The sequence below is a fragment of the Tursiops truncatus genome, chromosome 1 (assembly GCF_011762595.2).
Source record: "Tursiops truncatus isolate mTurTru1 chromosome 1, mTurTru1.mat.Y, whole genome shotgun sequence".
Taxonomy (NCBI): Eukaryota; Metazoa; Chordata; class Mammalia; order Artiodactyla; family Delphinidae; genus Tursiops; species Tursiops truncatus.
In genome coordinates this window covers 156601502-156609934 of record NC_047034.1, presented here as the reverse complement: position 1 = coordinate 156609934, position 8433 = coordinate 156601502, and the positions used below count along the sequence as shown (strand labels likewise).

Here is an 8433-nt window from a genome sequence, read left to right as displayed (position 1 = left end):
ACACATCCTCTTTTGAGCAAGGACTCCAGGGAGGCTTGAGCACAGATGCGAGGTCTCTGCTCTGCCCAGCAGGCACAGAGCGGAGCTGGGCAGGCCTCGGTGAAGCCTGCATTCCAAGTTTATAGATTAATAAACTCTGAGCTGGAGGAAACATACCCATCTCACCTAGGCTCCTCACTTTATAGATGAGGCAGCTCCAGCCGAGAGAAAGGAAGAGATTTTCTCCCAAGCTCATCCCTAGTCTCACATCATCCCTAGTCTCCTGATTCCAGTCCAGAACATTCTCACTCCCCTGTGCCTCAGTTTCCCCAAGGATGCAGGATTCTAATCTAGGAAGAATGGAAAGCAGCAAGTGTCTGCCACTCTTCCCCTCCCCCCGCCCCCGCCTCCAGCCTTGCCACCCGGGGAATCCATTTCCCAGGAAGAAGACAGGCTGCACCTCTGCTCAGGGAGGCCAGGACCCCTGGCAAGGACGGGGGAGAATGCTGCTGGGACACTGCAGGAAGCAGCGGGGAGGGGCATTGGTCAGCATCTAAGCAGGTGTAACCTAAAGCCTGCTGTTCCCAAGCGGCCTCGCCTGGGCCTGCTGATGTGAGGGGCTGACTCACAGGGCCAGGGAACTTTGGACTCGACTCTGGGCAGAGCACGATTAGCTCAGTGTTCTGACTCATGTAATGATGTCAGGACAATTCCAGGGCACATAATCAAGCACTCCGTAGAAGAAAAGTGGCCATGATTACCAATCAGGGAGGAATATTTCAAACACCTTAAATCGGTAAGGCTTAAAATCGGAGGCTGTTTCTACTCCTTTCTCAAGGCAGAAACTGTCTTGGAAAACCCCAGTGCTGTAAAGCCTGTCCTTCTGTCAGCAGGAGCAAGTCCACGGGGCTCTCAGGGAGATGAGACCTGGGAGGAGGCCCGGCTCAGGAAGCTTTGAATTCTAAGTGGGGTCTGACTTCTCATCCACAGTTAGCAGGGCCCATCCAAGGAGGGCAAGCTATCCATTAGTCTCCATCACAACATTTCATTTGAGGGTGTGCTAAAGAAAATCACCTGATTGGCAAAGAGTAAACTCACTTAATAGGCTCTCTCCCTGCCAGACATAGATTAAAAGTGATTTTATTTTTTTGCCTAAATTACATTTTATTTTCTCACCAGCTGCTAACTCTCTGAGACAGATTGGGAGATAAATTATCACAGCAGTGAATGAATCTAATTTTTCAATATAATTCACGGTAATTCTATATTTTCCACACAAGATGGAAATAGAACTGGCTCTTTGCCAAGAGCCAAACTTTCAAAAAAACACAATATCCTGGACTCCCAGAGGTCTATGGGTTTAGAAGGTGCAGACTGAGAAGCTGACGGAGAGAAATCCTGTAGGCTTGGGCAAGGAATGGGGACAGGGAGAAGGGGGGTGGTAAGGAGGAGAGGGACAGAGTAGAGAAGGAGACAGCAGGTATGTAGATGCCTCCATCCTTCCCCTAGCTCATGACAACCTGACCCCACAGGCCTCTTTTCATCCTCCACAGTCTTGGCTTGTCTCTTCTTTATGGAATGTTCTTCCCCTGGTCCTTCACATAGCTGATTCCTGTTCATCATTCAAGTTATGACTCAAAAGTCACCTCCCCAGAGAGGCCATCCTTGGCCACTCAATAAGAGGTAGTCCCATTCCCCCATCACATTCTATCACATTAGCCCATTTTGTTTCCTTCGTAGTGTTCCCACTGTCTGAAATGGTGAGTTTATTTTCCTTTGTTTGTGTCTGTTTCTCTCCATAGAATATGAGTACCCTATAGAGAGGACCACTCCCAGTCTTTTTCACCATGTACCTGGCACAAGGTGGGCACTCCAAAAATATTTGTGGACTCCGAAATATGAACAGGAAAGGAAAGGAGGAAAGGAGGGGAATTTATTGCAAGCACCTCATCAGGTACTTAGTCCCAATAGCATGGTGAGGGAGCCATGTAGCAATTTGTTACTGTTAGTGGGTTATTGATGGGAATTTGGAAGACGGAATGGATAGAGCAGCCCTTGATCAGGCAACCTGGCTTGGCTGTGAGCATGACTGCACCTTGTGTCAGTGAATAATCTTTCAAGGTTCATTTTTCTTCCACAGGGCCTTCTCCTGCCAGTATTTCAGGAGAAATTAAAAATGGTAACTCTTAGGAAGGTTGTTTACTAACAAGTCTTTCCCAATCAGAATCAGACTGCACACAGCTGGGGTCCACCCGGTGCTGCCTGACCTGCCTTCCTGTCACCCCTGGTGACCTGAGGCATGGGCCTGAGTACCTGTCTGGGCAGCTGAACCACAGCATTGGGTCCAAATGAGCTTAAATAATTGAAGGAACTAGCATCTGCCATAAGGGAGAAATGTGGCCGTACTGTTTGCTTTAAAGAGGCTGAGATCAGATCTGCCTTGGATCTGTAGGGAATATAAATGATGCAATTAAATCGCTGTAATTTACAACTCATCATTTGCACAGAGCTCTGCAAGAAAGGGTTCGGAAACCATATATTGTATGCTGTGGGCTCTGGGGCGTCCCCATTATTCTCTCTACCTATGGAAAACCGGCTCGGTCTTGAGGGCTCAGCTCAAGTGCTGCGTCCAAAGAGCCTTCCCAGCATGATGCACTCCTCCACCCGAGTTTATCTAGTCTCCTCGGGTCATTTCATCTGCATTTAGCCCTCACTTCAATTTTACTTTGAATTATGGTTGTTTGTTTCTGCCTCTTTCAGTGAAAGAGGCACCATTCCTCTCCAGCACCATTGCTATTTCTTGCCTATTGTATGTAATCAATAAATATGTACCATGTGGCATTACACTGAAGATGAAGTGGCTAGCCACTCTCAGCTCTGCCCAGCCAAGGGCCATAGATATTAGAAAAAGAGTCCTTGATGAATTCAGTGAACCAGAGAGGGTAGAGAGAGAGAAGGGTTATTTACTTCTTTTGTGGTGGAAACTGGTGGTGAAAGTTTCCCATTTCTGCCCCAAAGTGATAATGGTATCTCAATGTTCAGTTGAAGCTCCCTGCTTTCCTCCTCCTCAGTCCATTTTGAAAGAGGCTGACCCTACCCCTAGTCCCAGGGACAGAATATGTGACCCAAACCCAAGCCAACGAGAGCCCCACACTCCCCAGCTTGGGATCTGCAGCTCAGCCCTCAGAACCAATGGGGTGCCTGAGGTTTGGGGTGTGATTTCTGGGCAGCGGCAGGTGTATTTCTGGGCAGTGGCAGGTGCACTTGCCAGGTGTATTTGACACTGAGAGGAGTAAGGTCTGGAGTGACTGCCACCACGGAGATACCATTAGGAGCTTAAGATCAAAAACACAACCCAGTAGAAAGAAGAATTAAGGATGACAGTGAGACACAAAGCCCAGACAACATCCTCTGGGCCCTGAATCCAATTAGGCCTGGATATGACTTTTCTACCCCTGGACTTTTCAATTTTGTGAGACACATTGTTTCACTTGCAGTAGACATGCCCCGCCCCACTGGACTAGTAGCTCCTTCATGGCAGCACAGGTGAACTGTGACCCTAGTAATGACGTGGGAAGAGTCAAACCATGTAGTCAAGGAAATGTTCAACCTCACTTATCATCAAAGGATAGCCAATTAAAACAATGAGATAACATTGTTTGCCTAGAAACCTGGCAAAGATTAAATGCAAAGATAATGCTCTGTGGTGAGTAGATAGATGATGCTTAATAAGAGTGCTGTGGAAAGGATATTAATAAACTGCTGGGCAGAGGATAATTTGGAGAATGATTAATAAATGCATATTAAAATCCTTTAGAACATGCAAACCCTTCACCTGCATCTAGGAAAGTATCCTAAAGAAATAAGAATGTGTGCATTTAGCTAATAGAATAAACATATATAATAGATGTTTCTAAAACAGTGAAAAATTGAAAATAACCTAAAGTAGAGGATGGGTGAAGTAATTCTGGTGTATTCCATAATCAAAACTATGTATTTATTAAAATTATGTTTCAGAATAGAATTTATTTATGTAGAAAATATTTGTAATGTATGATAAAGTAGCAAATAAAATATTAAATATATGTAAAAAAACAAGATAGATATTCTGGAGGAAGAGATTAGAAGTATTTAAAATTTTTTCTTCTTTTGTATTTTTCCAACTGGCTCAGCTTTCCAAATATATCTCATATTTGACCACACTCACCACACCTGTGGCTACCAGCCTGGTCCAACTTGCCATCAGCTCTGGAGTGGACGACTGCAGTAACTTCTAACTGTGCTCCCGTTCAGTCTGCTCTCCACACAGCAGCTGGGGTGATTCTTTCAATGTGTTTGTGAAGTCATGTCTCTTGTCTGCTCCAAACCCTCAGTGGCTTTCCATGACACTTATAATATCAATAAAATTCGAAGCACCAAGCTGATCTCCCTGTGCTATGCAGCTGCTTCCCACTCGCTATTTTACATTTGGTAGTGTATGTATGTCCATGCTACTCTCTCACTTCGTCCCAGCTTACCCTTCCCCCTCCCCATGTCCTCAAGTCTATTCTCTACGTCTGTGTCTTTATTCCTGTCCTGCTCCTAGGCTCATCAGAGAGGAGTGGGATAGGGAAGGTGGGAGGGAGGCACAAGAAGAAGGGGATATGTATACATATAGCTGATTCACTTTGTTATAAAGCAGAAACTAACACAACATTGTAAAGCAATTATACTCCAATAAAGATGTTAAAAAAATAAAATAAAATAAAATTCAAAAGCTTAAACTCATAGCCTAAAATTCCCTACACCTCTGCTTAAACTACTCCTTCAAAAAGGCCTTTCTTGATCAATGAATTACAAATAGCATGGCCCTACCCACCCACCCTTTCTCTATATCCTCTTATTCTGCTTTAGAGCACTTAGCAATACCTGGAATTATAATTTAAATAAATGTAATTTGATTCAACACAACACCTCTCCCATCTAAATGTTAGTTCCTTGAGGATAAATGTGATCTTTAATTAACCATTGTTTCCTCAGTGCCTAGAACAGTCTGGAGCCTAGTAGACACTCAATTAATACTTGTTGACTAAATGAATGAATCAGAACTAATTTTATCTATTTTTTAAAATTTTCCTTTTGATTTTCATGGGCTATATACATATTATTTTTAATCATTTAAACTTAACTTTAAAAAACAACCCAGGGACGTTGTTTTCCGCTCCAACATGTAAAGAGCTTGGAGGTTGCCACTCATGTTCTCACAACAAGAAAAAAGCTAACAAAACTGAAAATCAACAACTCCTCCTAGATCCATCAAAGAATTAAGATCACAGGACAAACTGACTCCCCCCAAAACTGGAGAGACAGGGGAATAACGAGAAACACAACTTACTGGAAGTGGAAATTGTGGGAGCAAAAGAAGGGTAGAAAAAATGTGATTTATACACTGCTAGAGTCTTAGTAGGGTCTAGTTTGAGAGTTTATACTCCTGGGGGCCAGTCTTAGGGAGCTCCCACACATCTGTGAGTTTTAAATCCAGGAGGCCCACCAGGTTCTCACTGTGAAGATCATAGAAAAATCCCCTTCTGCTTCTGACTTCGGATGGCCTTGGCCTGCAGAGTCTTAAAGTAGGATCTCAGTTCCCCAGCCAGAGATTGAAGTCAAGCATGTCAGTGTGAGAGCACCGAATCACAGCCACTAGACCAGAGGTGACAGTGGCCAGTGACAAGGCCCCTGGCCCATTAGTTTTGTAGAAATGAATTTCCACAAAGAGACGGAAGGTAGTGAAGCAACTAAAGTGTTTATGAGGAGGAAAAGGGCATGTGTGAATAGACACACACGGGTGAGCTCAGAGAGAGTCGTGTGCTCATAGTAGTTTAAATCACTTATAAGGGGCATTTCTTCTGGGTTTTCTTTGGCCAATCATCTTGCTTTGCCTGGTTCTGAGTCTGTATTCGGTTTATCTCAGGGTCCTCCCCTGTGCGCATGAGCATCTCTTAGCCAAAATGGATTCTGGTGAAGAGGCCTATGGGTAGGTTGACATCAGTAACTATGGGGTGGTGCCCCCTCCCTTTTTGACCTCCGAGGAGCCTTTCTGCACATGTGTAGTCAGGAAGGTCTCCTTGACCTTGAGAGTGAGAAATATGTAGTCTCTTTATCTTTTATCTGGGCAGGGCTCAGCTCCTCCTTGCTCCTGATATTGTCTTCATCTTGGAGTATCTGTCTACAGGGGACAAACTCCAGCTGCTCAGCCAGGGGCCCATTTATCTCCAGCCTCACTTCTAACAGGTGGAGTGGAAAGTAGCCATTTTGAAATATGCCCAGAGCTTTTTATTTTTCACCTTCCCTCAAGGGAAACTACATTAACAGAGCCTCAGCTACCTGGAGGAAGGAAAATACCCAACTTTTGTACTCTACCCTTCTTGTCTTGCCTAAGAGTGGAGAGCGTACTGAGAAGCACTTGTGAAGGTCACAGCCTTGGGACACAGGCCACTAAGAGACTGTGACTTAATCACAGGATTATAAGATACTTCCCCTTCCCCCCATACCTCACCACCATGATAGAGCTCCTGCATAACAACAGAGGATTATAGCAGAAAAACTGCCAGCTTCAAACCCTATTTAAGAAGAAGTTTCTAGGGAAGCACAAAGAGAACTGTGGAAACAAAAACAAGGACGCTAGAAAAATTGAAGCATTATCACCCACAACTACAGCAAATAGTAAACAGAGTAGGAGTAAAACTCCCAGCCAGATAAAATAAACCTTTAGTGACAACACTAAAGGTTTATTTACCTCAGCTCCTATTACCCACATGTAATGACCAGCTCTCAACAAAGAGTTATAAAGTATGCTAAAAAGCAAGAAAAAAAAAATCAGTCTGAAGGGATAAAGCAAGCATCAAAATTAGACTCAGATATGATAGAGATTTTTGAATCATCAGACAAGGAATTTTAAATTTTAACTAAGATTAATATGCTAAGGACATGGGGAGGGGGAAGGGTAAGCTGGGATGAAGTGAGAGTGGTATGGACATATATACACTACCAGATGTAAAATCGATAGCTAGTGGGAAGCAGTCACATAGCACAGGGAGTTCAGCTCGGTGCTTTGTGACCACCTAGAGGGGTAGGATGGGAGGGTGGGAGGGAGACGCAAGAGGGAGGAGATATGGGGATATATGTATATGTATGGCTGATTCACTTTGTTATAAAGCAGAAACTAACACACCATTGTAGATCAATTATAGTCCAATAAAGATGTTAAAATAAAAGATTAATATGTTAAAGTTTCTCATGGATATCATGCAAGAACAGATGGATAATATAAGAAGTTAAATGGAAATTCTAAGATCAAAAGGAAATACCAAAAATTAAAAACACTGTAACAGAAATAAAAAATGACTTTGATAGTCTCATTGATAGACAGGACATAGCTGAGGAAAGAATCAGTGAAATTGAAGAGAGGTCAATAGAAACTTCCAAAACTGAAATGGAAAGAAGAAAAAGAATGAAATAGACTTAACAGAATACCAAGAACTGTGGGACAATTAAAAAACGTGAAACATATAGATAGTGGGAATCTAAGAGGGAGAAGAAAAAGAGAAAGGAACAGAAGAAATGTTTGAAGTAATAACTGAGAATCTTCCAAAATTAATGACAGACAGCAAACCACAGATCCAGGAAGCTCAGGGAATGACACATAGGATAAATACCAAATGCACACACGCGCGCGCGCACACACACATGCACAGAGTCATATCATATTAGAACTGCAAAAAAAAAAAAAAAAGTCAGAGGCAGAGAGAAAATCTTGAAAGAAGCCAGGGGAAAAATGTAAAGTGATAGAGAAAGATATGCCATGTTAACAAAAGAAAGCTGAAGTAGCTACATTAATTTCAGACAAGCAGATTTCAGAACAAGGAAAATTACCAGGGATAAAGAGGGGGACATTACTTAGTGATAAAGAGGTCAATCTTCAAAGAAGATACAACAATATTTAATGTGTATGGCCTAACAACAAAGTGTATACAAGGCAAAAACTGATATAAGTGTAAAAAAATAGACAAAGACAGTATTATAGTTGGAGACTTCAACACACTTCTGTCAGCAATTGACAGATCTTATAGCCAGAAAAATCAGTTAAAAATAGTTGAACTGGGCTTCCCTGGTGGTGCAATGGTTGAGAGTCCACCTGCTGATGCAGGGGATACGGGTTTGTGCCCCGGTCCAGGAAGATCCCACATGCCGTGGAGCGGCTAGGTCCGTGAGCTGTGGCAGTTGAGCCTGAGCATCTGGAGACTGTGTTCCACAACGGGAGAGGCCACAACAGTGAGAGGCCCACATACCGCAAAAAAAAAAAAAAAAAAAAAAATAGTTGAACTGAACAGAACCATCAACTGACTCTAATTGATATTTATAAAATATTTCATCAAACAACAGCAGAACACATATTCTTCTCAAACTCACCCGGAA

General features: G+C 43.0%; 1 long non-coding RNA gene across 1 annotated transcript; it reads left to right on the top strand.

Moving 5' to 3' along the window:
• The first annotated feature begins 744 nt into the window (after nt 1-744).
• LOC141276231 (uncharacterized) lies at nt 745-4390 on the top strand. Its single transcript, XR_012325491.1, has 3 exons — nt 745-775; nt 1782-1933; nt 4152-4390. It is a non-coding gene; the product is annotated as an uncharacterized lncRNA (long non-coding RNA).
• Nucleotides 4391-8433: the final 4043 nt, after the last annotated feature.